The following is a 19214-nucleotide window of genomic DNA, read 5'->3' on the forward strand; positions in this document are numbered from 1 at the left end:
TCTCTGGTGCCAGCACGGCCTAAACCAGCACAGTTTTTTGGCACACCAAAGTGGGGCACAAGATGGCTGAAATAAGAATAAAAAAAGGACAGACCCTGACCAGAGTGTGATAGAGCAATCTGTATGGGGGTAATTTTTCTGTTTCTGTTTGTATTTGTTTGATGAGAAAATGTTTGCAATGCTGGCCCACTTGTTTGCGTGGTGGGGCTGGATTATTCCTTATATCCACTCTGTGTTCCCAGTGCTGGTGTTTTGTATCGGTGGAAAATGTATAAATGAGATTGTTTTGCTGTACTGGTTACTGACTGCTTATAATGCCTTTGTATTGCTGCGTGGGGGGGTGGGCAGGTACCTGTTTGACATTTGGGCTTTTGTTAGGGGTCTCACCCCGTCTATGGGTGAGCGAGGGGAAGAGATTCTCTTGTCTTTGGGGCGGTTCAGCCCTCCTTGGAGCCTGCAGGCCAGTGTGTTTGTACCACAGTGCTTCCTGGGTGTCTTGTTTTGGCCATGCGGCACTTCTCTAACAATAGCAGTGCCCAGAAACTGCCCCGAGGTCAGATAATAGTGAGTGGCAAGGGGTGTGGGAAAAGATGGGCAAAGGCCTGAGTCCGTGGGCACATCCAGTGCTTTGGAATTTCATTCCAAACAAATGCAGAGCCCTGATAAGCTGATGGATTGCTTGGAAAGGGTGTGTTACCACTCTGGCAAAACCCAGGAGACACAAATCGCTGCAATGTGTTGGGGACTTGCCCATACCTACTATGTCCTCTTTAAAACAACCCAATGCCCCCAGGGGGAAGAAAAGGTTACAGCATCTGAGAGTGAAGTTCCTGGTACAGCATCTGGGCCGGGGGAAGAGGCAGAACCAGTCTCAGTCACCCCACCAGCACGGCGACTGAGCCAGTGAGGCAGCCAGTGCCCGTGTCAGCCGCCCCAATACAGAAAATAAAATATACCAGAAAGTCAGTTCGCAGAGTGAGGGATGGGGAAGAGCCAGGCCCATCAGGGTAACAGGAGGAAAGGCCAGTGATGATTGTCCAATCTCTATCCCTGACTGAGTTGTGAGATATGCGGAGAGCTTTCGTCCACCTGGGAGGTGAGCAGATTTGCACCTGGCTGATCCGATGCTGGGACAATGGAGCCAGTGCTTTTGAAATGGAGGGGAGAGAGGCCAAGCAGCTGGGATCTTTGGCCAAGGATGCTGGCATTGATAGGGCAATAGGGAAACAGACTCAAAACCTCAGCCTTTGGAAGCAACTCCTGCTCAGTGTAAGGGAGAGGCACCCCTACAAGAATGATATCCTGTGTCAGCTAGGCAAATGGACCAGCATTGAGAAAGGAATCCAGAACCTCAGGGAACTGGCTGTGTTTGAGATGATCTATGGTGATCTGAATGATGAGCAGTCACCCATGGACCCAGATCAGGCCCCTTGCACACACCTGATGTGGCGAAAGTTCCTGAAGAGTGCCCCAGAAGCACACTCGAAACCACTGGCAATAGTGTCCTGGTGGACAGACACCCAGACACTAACAGGGGATGGAGTGGTTGGCAAGCTCCAGCAATATGAGGGAAATCTCCTTTCATCTCAACTTTCCTGGTTCTCAGCTGTGGAGGAACTGTCTCAGAGGATCCAAAAAACGGAAGAGGACATGTCCTACATTCCACCTGCACGGGCTGATGTCTCAGCCATTAGAAGTAAACGTTTCCCCACCCAAGAGAAAGGAAGCAGAAGGCACACACCACGAGGCACCCTGTGGTTTTTCCTCCGCTACCATGGAGAAAACATGAGGAGGTGGGATGGACAGTCCACTGCCGCCCTAGCTGCACGAGTAGAGCAGCTGAAAGGGAAGACCATCACAAAAGGGGAGTCCTCCAAGAAAAGCGCAGCTCCAGTGTCCAGTCAGAAATCCCCCAGGCAGAATAGAATGGTGAACGTTATGTCTGACCCTCTTGAGGAGACCAGTAATTCATTCTTTCAAGAAGTGAGTGATGATGAACAGGATTAGAGGGGCCCTGCCTCCAGCCAGGTGGAGGAAAGTGATAATTTACTGGACCAATGGCCTGGCATGTCAGACCCACAAGAGTATAAGGCTTTGGTGGACACTGGCACACAGTGCACCCTGATGCCATCGAGCTACAGTGAGGTTAAATCCATCTGCATCTCCAGAGTGACAGGGGGATCCCAACAGCTGACCCTACTGGAAGGTGAAGTGGGCCTGACTGGGAAGGACTGGCATAAGCACCCCATTGTGACTGGCCCAGATGCCCCGTGCATCCTGGGCATAGACTATCTCAGGAGAGGGTACTTCAGAGACCCAAAAGTGTACCGGTGGGCTTTTGGTGTAGCTGCCCTGGAGAAGGTTGAACAGTTGTACACCTTACCCAGTCTCTCAGAGGATCCCTCAGTGGTGGGGCGGCTTAAGGTTGAGGAGCAGCGAGTGCCGATTGCTACCAGGACGGTGCAGCGGCGGCAGTACCGCACCAACCGAGATTCCCTGGTCCCCATCCATCAGCTGATCCGTCAACTAGAAAGCCAGAAGGTGATCAGCAAAACTCACTCACCCTTCAACAACCCTATATGGCCAGTGAGAAAGCCTAATGGCGAATGGAGGCTAACTGTGGGCTACCGTGGCCTGAATGAAGTTACGCCAGCAATGAGTGCTGCAGTGCTGGACATGCTAGAGCTCCAGTATGAACTGGAGTCGAAGGCAGCCAAGTGGTACGCCACGATTGACATTGCTAATGCGTTCTTCTCCATTCCGATAGCGCCAGAGTGCAGGCCATATTTTGGGTTCACTTGGAGAGGCATCCAGTACACCTGGAATCGATTGCCCCAGGGGTGGAACCACAGCTCCACCATTTGCCATGGACTGGTCCATACTGCACTGGAGAAAGGTGGGGCTCCAGAACACCTGCAGTACATTGATGACATCATTGTATGGGGGAACACAGCCGAGGAAGTCTTTGAGAAAGGGAAGAAGATAATTGAAATCCTCCTGAAGGCCGGCTTTGCCATTAAGCAAAAGAAAGTTAAGGGGCCTGCAAGGGAAATTCAATTCCTAGGAATAAAATGGCAAGATGGGCATCACCACATCCCAATGGAGGTGATAAACAAGATTCCGGGATGTCACCAGAACAGGAGGTGACACGTGCTAAGGAGGCCCCACCATATAACGAGCTGCCGGATGAGGAGAAGCGATATGCCCTGTTCACTGATGGGTCTTGTCTCATTGTGGGAAAACATCGATGGAAGGCTGCTGTGTGGAGTTCCAAACGACGGGTCACTGAAGCTGCTGAGGGACAGGATGAGTTGAGCTAGTTCACAGAGGTGAAAGCCGTCCAGCTTGCTTTGGATATTGCTGAGCGGGAAAAGTGGCAGAGGCTCTACCTCTACAACGACTCGTGGGCAGTGGCGGAATGGTTGCAGCAGTGAAAGCAGAACAACTGGCAACGCAAGGGTAAAACCGTCTGGTCTGCTGAAGTATGGCAGGACATTGCAGCCCGTGTGGAAAACCTCGTTGTGAAGGTGCACCATGTGGATGCCCATGTACCCAAGAGTTGGGCCACTGATGAACATCGACACAACCAGCAGGCAGACCAAACTGCTAAGATTAGAGTGGCTCAGGTGGACTTGGACTGGCAGCGCAAAAGTGAACTGTTCATAGCCCGGTGGGCCCATGAGACCTCGGGCCACCAAGGTAGAGATGCAACATACAGGGGGGCGCGAGATCGAGGGGTGGACCTCACCATTGACACCATTGCAGAGATCATCCACGGATGTGAGACGTGCTCTAATCAAACATGCCAAGACGGTGAAGCCCCAGCGAAATGGAGAGCGATGGCTGAAATATAGATATGGAGAGGCCTGGCAGATCGACTACATCACACTGCCACAGACCCGCCACAGGAAGCACCACGTGCTCACAATGGTGGAAGTAACCACTGGATGGCTGGAAGCTTACCCAGTGTCCCACGCCACCGCCCGGAACACCATCCTGGGCCTTGAAACCCAAGTCCTGTGGCGACATGGCACCCCAGAGAGAATTAAGTCAGACAACGGGACCCACTTCCGAAACAACCTCATAAATGCCTGGGCAGAAGAACACAGCTTCGAGTGGGTCTGCCATATCCCCTACCACACACCAGCCTCTGGGGAGATCGAGCGCTACAATGGACTGTTAAAAACCACATTGAAAGCACTGGGAGGTGGGACCTTCAAAGACTGGGACATGCATCTAGCAAAGCACACCTGGCTAGTTAACACAAGAGGATCTGACAGTCGAGCTGGCCTGGCTCAGTCAAAACCTCCACGTGCTGTAGATGGGGATAAAGTCCCTGTGGTGCACATGAGGAATATATTGGGAAAAATGGTCTGGTTTAGTCCTGCGCCAGGCAAAGGCAAAGGCAAACCCATCCATGGGATTGCTTTTGCCCAAGGACCTGGGTGCACCTGGTGGGTGATGCAGGACAATGGAGAGGTCCGATGTGTACCACAGGGGGACTTGATTCTGGGTGAGAACATGCCGTGAATTATGCTGTGCCATTGTTAATTGTTATTTTGTTCTTGTTAACTGCTAAATGGCAGCTGGACATGACACAGATGGTATAGAATAAAGGGGTGGATTATGTCCTGGTTCAGCTAGGATAGGGTTAATTTTCCCCAGCAGAGAAGGGGGAGGGTATCTCCAGCCGGGTTATTCATACCATGCTGATATCAGGTCCCAGCGCAGGAGCGGGGAAACTTTTTTTTTCTTTGTAGGTTTGGTTGCGGGAAGTACATGGCAGGTTTGTTCCATAACCATTGAAGTATTTCTCTTTATAACTTTTGTCTTTTTCATTGTTATTGCTGTTTATTGTTGTTATCATTGGTACTGTTGTTGTTCAGATTGTTTATCACATTGTTGTATTAAATTTCTCCTTATTTTAACCTGGGGTTTGTGCTTCACTGCCAGCCCGACCAGCTGAGGGTTGGGGAGGGGCAACAGCAGCGTGGTCTCCGGTCCTGGCAGGGCTTAAACCAACACATCTCTAATCCTCCTTTTGCTGTTAGTGAATTTATAGAAATTTTTTTTGTTATCCTTAAAAGTGGTAGCCAAGTTGAGCTCTAGCTGCTTTGGCTTTGTAACTGTAACTTTACTACATCTTTTCACTACATCTTTCACTGCATCTTTAACCAAAGACTGCAACATTTTGTTTCAGTCAGCAGTGTCAAAGAGATCCATCCCATCCATCCCACAAGAGCTGCAACATCTTGTTTGGAAAAGTCCCAGAAGGCTCAGAAGCAAGCCAGCAAGATATGTTAAGTGGTGCAGCATCATGCAACTACACCTGTTTCGACCTGGACTTGGTTTGACCTTGTTCCTGTGGCACCTGCATTACAGTTAACATGTCCTAAGAGGCTCAGCTTTTCTGTGTCTCTAGTGTCACATAAGCTATCCTGAAAAAAAGGTGAAGTAAAAATAAAATGCAAGCATCAGTAGAAATTTTCCATATGTTTTGACACAAAAAATCATTGTAAAAAATTCTTTTTTAGGCAGGAAGCTCTGCTCTCTCTCCTAATTTCCTTCATCCATTGTTAGGTTTGAAAATCTTCATGTGTTAAGGCTGTGGAAGCTGTGTCAAGAATCCAGAAATTTGCACATAATGGAATGTGCATCAAGTTTTCCAGCCACTTCCTCACTTCCCATATATTTTATTTTAAGATAAAAAGATACATAAATCCATCAGAGAACAGGACTCTGAGGTCTGAGGTATTCAACCATGCATTAAACTTTAATAAACCTACATAAAAAGAATTTTAAAATAAGTTTTGTATCAACAAAACAACATTCATCATGTAATAGTTTTATTTTGTCAACTTTGAGTATATTATATGTAATCTAATTTTAGAATTGCAACAGAGTGGGTCTTTTCACTTCAGGAGGCATTCACATCTTGGAAAGCAAATTAAGTTATGCTTATTTGCCAAGCTTCCCACTGTCTTGCGTTATAAAAAACAAATGGGACTGAATACTTCACTAAAAAGACTTGATACTTCATCTTTTCACACAAATACTCCAACAAAATGTTTTTGTTTACAGATTTTTCTAAAGAATGTAAACGTCAGACAAGCTATAAAAAGTAAGAAGTAGTAATAAAATTAACTCACAAAGATACCTGCTGAGTAAAAGGGGTGGTAAGTACTGGAATCAATCTGCAAAGCTGGATCTTTATTATGGGTGTCAAACAAACCCTGAACAGAGAGAATTTAAAATATTTTTCAAATGGTATTTTGGTTTGCTCATTTATATTACCAAACCACTAAACTGAAACCACGCTATCTTTCCAGAAGAAAGAAATAGTACTTTACTTATTTACATATCTCATCTCCTATTAAAAATAAATTTTTTTAAAATGCACAATTACAAAGTCCATATCTATTTTAGAGCTAGGAAAGAAAAATGTTGACTGAAGAAGCAAAGCAGAGCATGAATTAAGCAAGCTTCAACAGTGAACGCTACTTAGAGTTATCTACTGATAAGGATATGCAGGTTACAAAAAAACCCAAAGAAATTCCTGTTGCTTACTATAAATATCTTTTAATAACCTGCAGTTTCAGTATTAATCTTCTCCTTTTTGATTTCCCATTTAAAGAGAGAAGAATGGAAGTGTAAATACTGCATTGCTTACAATGGTTTGGCAGAATAAATGACACTGTCACCACATACAAGACTCAGGGTTTCCCACAAAAAACAACTTTCCATGAAACACTTTGTGGGATCCTCTGGAATGTGCAGTGGTATAAAACAGCAAAATAGTTTAATCCTTTCTCCCAGGACATTTTACTCTTCCCTCCATCTTAGAAATTCACTATAACCTTTCCCATCTATACTTGCACTAACTTCATTGTTTTAACAAAGCTGTAGGCTTGCTATATATCAAGTTAGCTTCTTGTTGCCAGATCCAAATGAAATCTGAAAATGGTTGAAAACTATATTAGCATTTTTGTATGGAAAGAGAAAAAGGTCACCAAAAATCTCATTAGTTCTGCTAAATTAAAAGAGGATTCCTTTACTTACAAGAATGCACAGACCACTTTTCTCATACCCAGACAATGATGTACTAGCATACAGCAGTTCCACACCACTAACAAGTTGTGGAAGGAAGATGTATGGACCTCTCACACAGCCTCTTCTGCATTAGAATTCACATGGATTGTCATGATTTTAAACTTGCATTAACATATATGCTGACAGTCTACTAGTCTGCAGAAGAGTTTTTCTCTACCAAAATGTTAATTACCCAGTGGTTGAAACTGTTACAAATAATGATTTAATAAGCTCCAAGGTTTGACAGCCCTAGTGTCTTCCTTGTCAAACAACTAAAATCTACAAAATCTACCAAATTTCACCTCATTTATTTAATTTGCAAGACAGAAAATTGAAATTGTGGGATTTTTTTAATGTAATAGTCTTTCAGAATAAACTTTTAAAATAAGACACAAAGAATGCGAAGGAAAATTCTAGTATCTAATTGGCATGTATAATAGTATTTTCCAAAGTAGAATTTTGCTCTCATATCATGAGCCAAAATGTCTATTTCTCTCCTGAGTGACAGTAAACAACTGACAACCAAAAAAGAAGCTTCATTTCTTTTGTGATGCATTTTGTCAGTGTATTGGCACAGTTTTGGTAACAGGATGGCTGCAGGAGTGGCTTCTGTAAGAAGACATCAGAAGCTGTTGGACACAGCCAGTTTCAGTCAGCTCCAACACAGAACCGCCACTGGTCAAAGCTGAGGCCATCAATGATGCTGGTAGCACCTCTGTAATTACCTATTTTAGAAGGGGTAAAAACCATAGCACAACAGCAACTGCAAGGGAAAAGTAAGAAAATGTGAGACAAACAGCCCTGAAGACACCAAGGCTGGTGAAGAAGGAGAGGGCGGAGGTGCTCCAGGCACAGGAGCAAAGATTCTACTGCAGTTTAAGAAGAAGAAGATGGTGAAGCAGGTTGTCCCTCTGCATCCCATGGAGGGCCACATCAGTGTGGATATCCACACTGCAACCCATAGAGAAAAGCATGCAAGAGCAGGTGGACATGCCCTGAAGGAAGCTGTGACTCCAGGGAGAAGTCATGCAGGAGCCAGTTTTATGGAAGGACTTGTGATACCATCGGGGACCCACGCTGAAACAGTCTGTTCCTGAAGGGCTGCACACCATGGAAAGGAACTGTGCTGGAGCAGTTCATGAAGAACTGCAGCCCACGGGAAGGACCCACATTGGAAGCTTGTAAAGGACTGTATCCCATAGGAGGGACACCACACGAGCAGGGGAAGAGTGTGAGGAGGAAGAAGCAGCAAACTGAAGTGTTATGAACTGACCACAAGCCCCACTTCTCATGCCCCTGTGACACTTGCAGGTGGGAGGCAGAAGAGTCAGGCATGAAGTTGAGCCTGGGAAGAAGCAGCATGTGAGAGGTGGTTTTAATTTTGCCTTGATTAGTCACTATCCTACTCTGCTATTAAATGGCAAAAAAACTAAATTCATTTTCCCCAAATTGAGCCTGTTCTGCCCATGGTGGTAACTGTTGAGTGATCTCCCTGTCCTTATCTCAGTCCACGAACTTTTCATATTATTTTCTCTCCCCGTTCTGTTGAGAAGGATGGCACTGCTTGGTGGACACCCAACTGACAGCTAAGGTTAACACACCAGAGTCAAAGATTAAAAATTACTTTTCCGTTCAGAAAGTTCCTCTGCTGAGATGCTTCTGGTTTCACCTGCAACATGTAGCCAACAGGCAAGTGGGAAATTAGTCCCTACATTAAGCCCTTCCCATCACCGAGACCCACAGACAGCTTTTGGAAGATGTGGAGCACATCAGTTCCCTCTAGCATGAGCTCTACAAAAAGAAGAGGGATTTGCCTACAGACTACACAGACTTCAGAACACTTCTAAACTCTAAATATCTGTGAATTTTAGATTGTAGTAACCCATACTTGAACAGGTTAAGTATCTAATGCACAAGTGAAGTTATATTAGTCTTTCAATTTTTGATGGTGAAAGAATACAATAGGAAAGGGAAAAAGTCAAAGATTACTTCATTTAGGTTCTCTAGTTTTATACTTTTTGAAGTCTAAGGTAAAGGTCATTCTCTGAAGTAAGATGAGCAACTTTATTTTGTCTATTTGTTTTTTTAAAAAACAAACAAGTTTTGCTAAAATATGATGAGAATGACAAAGATAAAGGCAACTCACTGAAAGCCATCTCAAATTTCCCAAACCTTAAAAAAAAATACTGCAGAACAAAACCAGTCTCTAGACATTCAGGCATTAAAATACCTTTTCTTTCTCAATACCTTTGGTCAAACAGGCCAGGACACTAGGCCTATAATGCTTATTAATCTGTGAACAAATAATTTCTTCTCCAAAACAACTATTAACATTCCTAACTCAGAAAATACCACTATAATACATGGTTTAAAAAAGGAAGGTAAATCACACATAGCTTTGAGAAATACTGAGCATCTGGAAGATGCCTCCCTTTTACTTAACAGGAAACTGAAGGTATTCAGCATTCTTGGCATAAGGTCTAGGGAATAAATGAGAAAAGAAAAACAATGCTCAGACAATAAATCATTTTTCATTATGGCTGCTATCCTTTTGCTCTCTAACTTTCTAAATTAAGCACTGAATATCTGCAATACTCCACAAAGAACTTAAATAGCAAGGCACATATGGGTAGTACAGACAGATGTCCTTCAATGTGTACCTGCTAACTTGCCTCTAGTCATATTTCTGAATGAGAAATGCATGTGTAAACATATTTTCCTTCACCACCATCCTGCTCACACATACTCTATAACATACGAATTAAAGAATCCGTGATATAATCTAGAATCTTTGTCATTTTCATTCTACTTCATTTGCTAGAAGACCACAAAAAAACGCCTCAAAACAGCACACTATGAATGATAACACAACACACTGCTCCTTGGTTTAGAACTCTTCATTAGAACTGAGCAGGAAATGGTTGCCAGGACTTCCAGCCAAACCATAAGCATTATGAAGAGCAGCAGTTTTGGATAAATTCTCTCAAGGTGCTCGGGCTGGCCCAGGGAGCAAACCAAAGGCTATGCAGAATCCATTTATTTACATGTTTTGTAACGTTTGGAGTATTTCTGCCAAAACCACTTAAACTGTGAAGATGTGAAACTATAATGCTTACAGTTGTATTGAGAAAAGTACAGGCAATTGAGGAGACCTGGGAACCCACCAGGACATATGTTGTACAAGGTCTGTCTGCTCTTTTCTTGCATTTGCAAGGTAGAAATTCCACACAGGAAGTCCCCTATGCAACTCCCTATAGATTGGGTATGTCATCACACCCTTGAAAAATGAACAAACTCCACTAGGGCTGTTGAAGGGCACAATCAGGCCAAGCAGGTAAAAGGCAGAAGACAGCCTGAGGAACGCCAGCTGGACCCAACACCATCTTCTCCAATAGCGGACAGGTAGTTCCCTATGGATAAGACAGATTAATTCCTGGAAAAATGCAATACTGTTTTTACAAACATCAGGTCATACTGCTTATCAGTTAAACTTAGACAACATACATAGTATGCAAAAGAAATAACATTGTACACTGCCTACCTAAGCAAGTCCTACAAGGGAGAGCAGGAAATTATAACCAGGACTCATATTCAGTGCTTCCTGGAAGACAGCAGCTTTACCTTTAGGGATTACACAAAGTATTCCAAATTGATTCCTTTTTCTCCCTCTCTCAAATAACACTTTGTTTCTTTAGGCCTATTATTCACCTTATATATTGTGAGTTTGCAAATTTTGCTCCTGGAGTGCTAAGGACATTTGCATAGGGATCTCTGCCTCAAGTTAATGCTTTTAACTAATATAGTAATTTAGCTTTTTTGACTAATGGAGAATTGAGCATTTTTTCAGACTTTTTAGTTTATTTAAATGAAATCTAATAAAAAAAATAATTACCTTTTACTGTTAAAAGGGAACTCAGTGATCACCAATAAATTCCCATAATCTTGTTACAGGAACTTGCAACTTACAGGACTCAACATTCTCAACATACCAAAGATTAATTCACCAATCTCATAAAGAAAAAAATAATATTACTCAGCACTGCCAGTCATGTTTCCAAAGAAAAGTTGCATTCAAAAAACTGGTTAAGCTCTCCCAAGGGATCCTGCATCTCTCAAATTGCCCAACTGATACGCACATGTGAAAGAAAACAAGGATGAAAATAGGAAGTGATAAGCCTAAAATGGTAATTTAAATGAATAAGATAGGTAGCTTCTCTGAATATTTATCTACATTGTCTGAAAATAAATTATATACTTGCAGATGGTGCCTAAACATTACTTATTACAATACTAAAATTGTGAAACCACTCTAGCAAGCTGAAAAGTATTTCCTGAACAAATGTTTCAGCAAGGAAGATGAGAGCAAAAGTAGCTCAGGAAACAAGAAGTACCAGGTATGTGATAACGTGTATTAACTCTAGACAATGAAATGGAGGCTTACCTTGCAAAAAACACTCGGACCAATAAAGCCACTAAAGTTGTTTTCAAAGCTGTGTTTGCATTTTAGTCATGTACTTCCGTTTCCCCTTTCATTTTCTATCCTTGTCTCAAGCTAGATGAAACCTTTGAGGAAAAAAAATACATTTCCCACACATATATTCTGCACAGAGCCAAAGTACAATCTGAAAAAGAACAATCACACTTCAAAATACTTGAAAAAGAAATAACACATTTTTATAGTTTTATGGTTTTTAATAGGGTTCTTAAAGGTATTTTTCTTCAGAAGTCACTCATTTGACATGTTGCTGATGCTTATTTCACAGAACCAAATTAAGCTGGCTACAACCACACTGAGAAGTCACAGAGAGCTCAGAAAGGAACATGTTCATAAGGGTGAAGAGTAACTGCATGACCTTTCTGAGCTGCCAGCTACCAAACAAACAGCAACACAGACAAAATAAAACCTATCTTCTAGCTGCAAAACCCCCCCAAACTCTTCTATAATACTGGAAATACAAACAAATCAGTGCGATTTTTTTATTCTGCTCTGATACATCCACACTGAAAGACTCCTCTTTCATTCTACTCAGTAATGAAAAAATTAAAATTCACCCACATGACATCCGTATGCAATTCGTTTCATCTTCCCAATTCAAAAGTTATTGACAATACCACCATATACTTAAATTTGAGTTAGATACATGTTCCATGTCATTTACAGAAAATTGGCTAAACATTAGTCCAAATGTATCCTGTTTTCTTTACACAGTTCAGCTGACATTCATCGCTTGCAGTATGTAAGTTAAAGGACCCATCTGTAATATCAGTCTGAGATTTATCCTTAATAATGCTGAATCTATTTAAAGTTTCAAGGTAATTATTAGCCAATAATACACCAGAATGCCTAAAAAAATGGTTGGCGTATGACACTTAAAAGATATGCTTAAAGAACAAGAACTGCATCCATTGAAAGAGATACCTTAGTTTTTCACGGCAAGTCACATGCCTTTTATAATATTAACTTGCTATGAATTATTTGAGAAAAGATTATAAAATAATATTAAGCCAATTTATTTTAATTCCCCTAACTAGAAAGTAACACATTTAAATTCAAACACAGAAAGGAAACTGAACTGAAAAATATTTTTAATATAGGCTCTTGGCAAGCTATGTCTTAAGTTTTGTGTTGTTCTTCCTCTGGAATTGAATGGCAACTAAGAAATATATGATTATACACTTTACAGTTAAATATATAATAATAAAATTCCAGTGAGTGAAACGTAATAAAAATCCTTTTTCTTTTTAAATTCATGCTAGAAAAGTTCAAGCACATGAGTTTTTAAAAATAAATTTTAAAAACACCTAACCAAAACAAAATATCATTTCAAACATTAGCTTTTCTCAGGATCCAATGATGCAATCACAGAATGGTTGAGGCTGAAAGGGACATGTAGAGGTCATCTGGACCAAAACCCCTGCTCATCTGTCCCCTGTGCCCACTGCGTCTTGGAGGGAAGAGATATTTTATATATTCACACTGTATTATCCACAAAATAAGATCATATGCCAGACATAATAGTGTTGGTTACTAAACTCACACTACAACTCTTTAGGTCTCCTTTCCAGCAGTTTGCTTTTGTTCTTTCTGGTAGACTTGGAGACTCATTGTATCTCTCCTCATGCTCCCTCTTCCATCCTGAACTGAAAGTATCTTGCTAAAATAATATAGCATTCACTCTGAAGTCATGCTCTTACGTATCAGTCTACTGTTAATGCTCCCTTGTACTAGAATCCTATCTGAATTCTCACTTTTGATTGTGACCTTAAAAGCAGAAAGCCAACAAAGATGATATTAAATACTAAGGACTAGGGCACAAGCTGTATTTTGAAACATGAAAGCAGAAGTTACAGGTTATGACTGCACTGAAGTTTCCCTTCTTAGACACTTTGAGACCTTGAAGTAACTTCAAAAATGTTCCAAATATGTTTCTAGTACAATTAGCATTCAGATAAACTCACTCTTACCAAGTTAAATAGAGAATTTAACTCATGATAGACACCAGTTAGCAATCCTTTTATCACTGCCTTCTCATCTACCATACAAAAGCTTAACAGTAAACTTCTGTAAATTAATTATGCTCCTCAGTGTATTTACATGCTTAAATATGTATAAAGTGATCAAATACTTCTATTTGACTATAGAGAACATATTCTGATTTGTGCTTTATTTTTGACTTCCACTAAATTTATTAGTTGGAGAAGGACAGCCATAAGAACAAAAACTTAGGAAAAAAAAAAAAAAAGAAATAAAAATTGAATTACAGTTCACAATCTTGAAAGGCTAGGCTACTGCAAATGAATGCTTCCAACCTTCAAATTAACTTAAGTGATCACTAAGACTACAAGAGCATTTAAAATCTACAACCTTCATAGTTATTTTGTTAATTATTAGCCTTCCTCCTCTATTAAGAGATTAATGTCCCCCTCAAAAAGAGCCAAAGCAATATCCTGTATATTTTTTTTCTTTGCTTGATCACTAAAAATCCCATCCTAAACCAGTATCTCATTTAAAAGTTTAGCACTTGCCAAGTTCCTATTAGCCAGCTTTTTTTAAGTGGGAAGAGAATAAGAGAAGAAAGAAAAGCATACATTTCTTAAAAGCATGCATTTTTCTTGCTCTGCCCTTAATGCTGGTTTTCAGTAGCTTCCAGCAACCCACTTTCGTTTTCTCAGCTTTTTTCTGATGACGTTATGTTGTGATAAGTCATATCAGGCTGCATCAGTCATGCAGCAAATACAGTGAAATGCTGAAAAACACTTTTCCCCTCAAAGCCATACTTACAGCAGTAATGAATTTAAAAGAATTTTCATAGCAAAAAAACATGACTCCACGGTCTAGGAAAAAAACAAACATACAGCATTAGTGCACCTTTCTGTACATTCCTGCTCTACTGTGGGAAAGATCAAAGCACAGTAGAAAACTATGCCTGCAAAAATCCCTGATATATGCAAGTGAAAGCAGCAGGTTCGAGATCTTTTTCTTTCTTCTCCTCTTTCTGGGAGCAAGGACAGAGCTCTGCCGTGCCCACATTCCCACTTGCATGCCCCTGCTCAGGTTGTAAGGTAATAAGAATAAATTTACTCTTTGCATTTCATCTGTGGTTTTGCGGTTGTTCCTGTGTCCTGCATGTGTTGACTCACATATTGGCCAAATTAATCCCTACACTAATTCTGGTTATTCACTGGAGCTACGCATAATTAATTTCTGATGCTTGTCCAAGAAGAAAATTTCTGTCTTTTTTTGATTTGGTTGTTTTTTTTTTTTGGGGGGGGGGGTCTTTGGATAAAGAGGAGATGACTCAAAATCAATCTGCAAAAGGCAAAAGCAGTAGATTTGAGCTACAGATCTGTGCATACAAAGAAGTGAAACCAGAAGACTTACAGTCCTGTACATCACATACTTCAAAATACCTCTCCTGATAGCTGACTAACGGTAACATTCCACTGCAACCACAAAGTAAAGCTTCACTAGTAAAAAAAAAAAAAAATAAAATCAAACATACAAGATATTTTTCAACTTGGAGAACTACAATCAAATAATAACAGCCTTCACTTCATGTAGGCAAAACAGCAACAATATGGTAGAGGAGTTTTATGAAATTAGGATAAATAAAATATAGTCTTCCTGAAATAGGTACTGCATACAACCCAATGCACACCTGGAAAGGAGAAAGCAGAATTAATGGAGCTTGCACCTCCAGAAACCTTAGATGATGCAATACTCATTCCCATGACACATGACATGATTACAGGTGCATGTTCCCTGATTGCTACATCTGATCAGATCCACTCTGACAACTTCATCCAAATGTCACTGCTTTCAAACTTTTAAAATGATCCTGACAGAAGCTGTTCAGTTCTTCTTCCTCAAAAAAAAAAAAATCTTCCTCAAAAAAAAAAAAAAAATAAAATAATCTCCTCTTCCTCGCCTGCTGGAATTGTTTGTTGGCAAGGTAATGCAGCTTCCATGATCAATGGCCATAAAATCTGGAGTGTGGTAACTGCACTAGGACTAGTAAGATCAGTGCAAAAATGTGCTAGTTGCCCTAATATCTGAATAAAGAGCTGAAAAAAACCCACCAAACAAACCAAGATATCAAGCACTCCATGTTCACAACAACAGCTTAAAAATGTATTTTTCCAACAGTGCATTTGAATATATTTAGCCCAGCTCTTTACACTCTTCAAGTCTTTGCAGCAAATGCACTACTGCAATGATGACAGCTAGAAATTTTTAAATCCTCAGCATTCAATCACCATGAAAGGAGTGCCAGGAATGCCAGCATTTGACACTGGGTTTCGAGTTTGGAGATTTTAAGAAAACCAGACTAACAGGAATCACAAAACATACTGCAGTGGGAGCTTCTAAACTGGGTGAATCCAACAGTGCAGCAATGCTGAAAGGGAGCTGGTGTGTTTGGGAATGTCACTCCTTTGCAAAAAACAGAGCAGGGCTGCCTTTGAGAGTTTCTGTAATTTATAGATGTGGTAGGTAAATAGTGGGGAAAAAAGAAAGAGGCAGTGATGTCATCTGTCCACTAGGATTTCAGGCTTCTCCAGAAAAGGCTGCAATTAACTGTGAGCAGGTGAGCTATCAACACCACTTCTATCATTCAGTTCTTGCTGTGTTGCAATCACTTGTTCACAGACACGGGTTCTGCTACCACTGACAAATACAGGCTTCCATTTCTCAAGACAGAGTGATTACTGATAGAAAAAGGGCAGCTGTACAACAAGGTAGTTATTCTGTGATCTATATCATCCATGTATTGTGCGGGGCACTCTTGGTCATGCACTCTGCTGAACAGTTTTCATAATCATTACAGGCAAAAAAATATTTTTATGCTCTGATGGTAGAAGTCTTATGAAAAATACCAGCGACTGCTAAGGGAGAGTGTAGTCACCAACAACTGTACAGATTACTGCAATATACTTTTCTCAGGCTTTGAGAGAGACAAACTTGCCTCATCCAGAACTATACAGAATGTTGTTGTAAAGGAGACTAACCTAACAAGTTTTTTTGACAAAGAGGTTCATCTCTACTGGAACACCTTTTCAAGCATTGCCTGCTTTGCTTTTCCCTCCCCATCCTCCTCTGCGTGCTCTCAGTCAGTCTTGCAGGAGGAATGACAATAGCAGAGTATCCATGATTAACCCACAGCATTAAATTTTCAAGTGAAAATTTACGAGCTTTCTATAATGATATCTCACAGAGGTAGGGTGGATATTTCTGCAGAAAACCATTATCTTCCTTCTATCTCCTCCTAAAAAATATGTGAAAAGTTATAGCTGAGCTAATAATATTGACTAATACTGTTTTCCTACACTTCCAGTTAATACCCATTGATTTTTGTCTTATCCTTACACTGCAAACCACTAGAGATATGCTTCTACAATATCTGGTACAATATGGTCCTGATAAATAACCAAATAATATAAAACAATTTGAATCACAAAGTACTTGTGGAAGCAACAGGTAGACTTCTTTCCCTTCACTACCCAATTACTGACAGTCTATTCCACTTCCCAGCCTGTGGTATTTTGTTCTAAGCACCAATGTAAATACTTGCACAAAACCTAGGAAGCCTGGTGGCAGGCCATGGCTGCCCTGAAGCAAAATTAGGCAGCTGTGTAGAGACTCTCTCAGCTGCTGCTTTCAGTTTTGCTTTTTGCTCGAGAACTAAAATATTTCACATATAGAACTTTAAAAGGCCAAGTCCAGTTCACTTCATTCTCCTCATCCCATGCTGTAGTATCTACCTGCTTACAAGATAAACACATTCAATGAATACAAAACAGCATATTTGTTCAACATAAAACACTCTGTGTGTATTTCTCAAGTGAAGGGACTCAAAGAGTCTATACACATTAAGGTTTATAACTGCCATGTCGTCTATTTCTGAAATTTCTGCATTGTACTTTCTGACTTTGCCTTAGCTGTAGGTTCTCCATATCTCTGCCGCCTTAGATACCTGTCCCTTTCAATGCTTACGTTAGGGGTCTTTAAAAATCAGTCAATTATCAATCACACAAAAATAATTTAAAAATCACCTTCTTGGAAAAAAGTGTGACACAACCAAATTAATATTGCTTCTCCTTCCTTTATTGTAAGTTGTCGTCTCTTTTCTTATACTTTGAATACAGAATCACAAAATCACAGAATCATCTAGATTGGAAAGGATCTTGGAGATCATCTAGTCCAACCGTTCACCTAGCACTGACAGTTCCCAACCACAGTATCTCCTTAAGCGCTAAATCAACCCGACTCTTAAACACCTCCAAGGATGGGGACTCCATCACCTCCCTGGGCAGCCATTCCAACGCCTAACAACCCCTTCTGCAAAGAAATGCTCCCTGACATCTCGTCTAACACGATATTGTTCAGGATGTTCATTTTAGCTTGTTACCATCGGACCTGTTAAAAGAGCAGTTTTGTACAAATAACCACAATCTTCCATCTCTGGAGACTGGACTGTATTTCAGGAAAGTCAGAATAAGCTTCATGCCCTAACAAAGTCTCTTTGCTCCCAGGGTAAATGCCATCACAATGCATTGACAATTCAGCGCTCTTACTATCAGAACTGCAAATTGCTCCTGCAAGGAAATTTAAAATGTCTCCCTGAAGCTGTAACAAAGCATTCACCCAGACCTACCCCTTTACCTATGACAATCTAAAACAAAATGCCTAATCTTGGACTTGAAACTGGTGTAACACTTAAGATGTCCAATGCACTGTGCATTTAAAAAAAAAAAAAAGTTAAAGTGTGGTCACATGTTCTGTCTGTGTCCCCTCCTAGCTTTTTATGAAAATTAGCCCCATCCTAGTTGAACCCAGAACATTTATTAGCATTTTAACCGACAAAACATTTATCATTATATCAAATTTGAAGAAATAAACTGTTTATGCAAAAATTATCAAGTTTGCTGTAACAGTATTACAGATGAAGGGGCAGGGGAAAAAAAAAACCAAACTTGAATCACACCAAAAGGCATGTGCCAGGTATCAGCCTAGCAGGCTGATCACACATTAAACTTGCACTCTTCAGTGACTCACCTAGCAGACTTTCCATTAGAAACCAAAAGCAAAGGAAAGATACTACAGCCTCTTTATTTGAGGTTTTGAATTAGATCCAAAATACACTACAATAATGCAAACAAATGTGCATCTCATTGATAAGACATGAGTCTTTTTTTTTTTTTTTTTTTTTTTTTTTTTTTTTTTTTTTTTTTCACATAAAACCAGAATCCTTACGCAAAAAAAAATACAACCTCACCTATTCCAAAGTCATCAGTGGAACTTAAAAGTATAGAAGAGAGTTACATGTTTCCTAAACTATGACAAGCACGTCTTGCCTTCAGCATCTGGATTTCCTAGGAAAAAAAAAAAGTCCTATTAATCAAAGGTGTACTCCATTTCTGTTCCCCATCCAATTTACTTTCTGGAACAAGACTTCTGTGTTGGGTGCAGGTACCCAGGCGCTGGCAGGGGGGCTGCGGAGTAGTCCCTGTGAGGAGAGCCCAGGATTGCCCTGTGCCAGACACAGCCATTCCAGCCAGCTCCAATGGCCCCACTGCAAGGCACAGCTGAGAAGACCATGGTGATGCACATTGTCCTGCAGCCCATG

General features: G+C 40.9%; 1 protein-coding gene across 3 annotated transcripts in view; it reads right to left on the bottom strand.

Annotated features, from left to right (window-relative positions):
• The window catches only part of PRR16 (proline rich 16), a 141765-nt gene extending 122803 nt beyond the window's left edge, over nt 1-18962 (bottom strand). For 2 of the 3 annotated variants that reach the window (XM_026865881.1, XM_026865884.1), the window contains exon 1: nt 18864-18962. The gene's annotated coding sequence lies outside the window, so the exon portion shown is untranslated. Of the gene's footprint in view, nt 1-10981; nt 11003-18863 lie in introns of those variants that run through there. The other variant, XM_026865883.1, reaches the window with a different exon arrangement.
• Between the last annotated feature and the right edge of the window lie 252 nt (nt 18963-19214).

Source organism: Athene cunicularia (assembly GCF_003259725.1).
Source record: "Athene cunicularia isolate RWA chromosome Z unlocalized genomic scaffold, athCun1 chrZ_part1, whole genome shotgun sequence".
Taxonomy (NCBI): Eukaryota; Metazoa; Chordata; class Aves; order Strigiformes; family Strigidae; genus Athene; species Athene cunicularia.